Here is a 666-nt window from a genome sequence, read left to right on the forward strand (position 1 = left end):
GCGCCCCTCATAGCGCACAACGGTGTGTCGCATTCACGGCTCTGAGTGCGGGCCTCTCGCCCTCGCCGCGAGCCCTCGAGCGCCGTGCTTGAGGAGGACACTCTGATAGTGTCCATCGATTAGAACTCTAAAGACTGTACAAACGTTTAGTTCTCGACGGGTGCGCGACCCGAGCCCGTCCCGCGCCCGTGGAGCCTGACGAGGTCGTTGAACTCTGCACACCTAGCTGTAAAGTTATAAGTGTTTCTGTTATGTTCTGAGATATAAATTGAAGCGGACCTGAGAGGTATTGTGAGTGATTGTAACTCGAGGACGAGTTAAACGAGCACAGTTTCGGCCTAGGGTTGTAACGATGAATTTATTAATGTAGTTAGATTTTTATCAAATAGTTATTAAGTTTACTGTTTGTATACCATTAATAAAAGATATTGTTGTAAAAATGTACATATCGTGTAAATAAAAAATCAGAATGTCATAATGTTTGAATAAATTGTACTGGTAATCTACTTTTGATTTTGTATTATCCTATCACCTATTCTAAAATTACAAACAGATATTCACTAAATCCACATACTTACTTTACTTAAGCACTATAGAAGAGACTGATTAGTTAATGACGAATTAAGAATGTCATGAATACTGACAATCATACAGGAAACCAATAAG

Source organism: Papilio polytes, unplaced genomic scaffold (genome assembly GCF_000836215.1).
Source record: "Papilio polytes unplaced genomic scaffold, Ppol_1.0 DF821734.1, whole genome shotgun sequence".
Lineage (NCBI taxonomy): Eukaryota > Metazoa > Arthropoda > Insecta > Lepidoptera > Papilionidae > Papilio > Papilio polytes.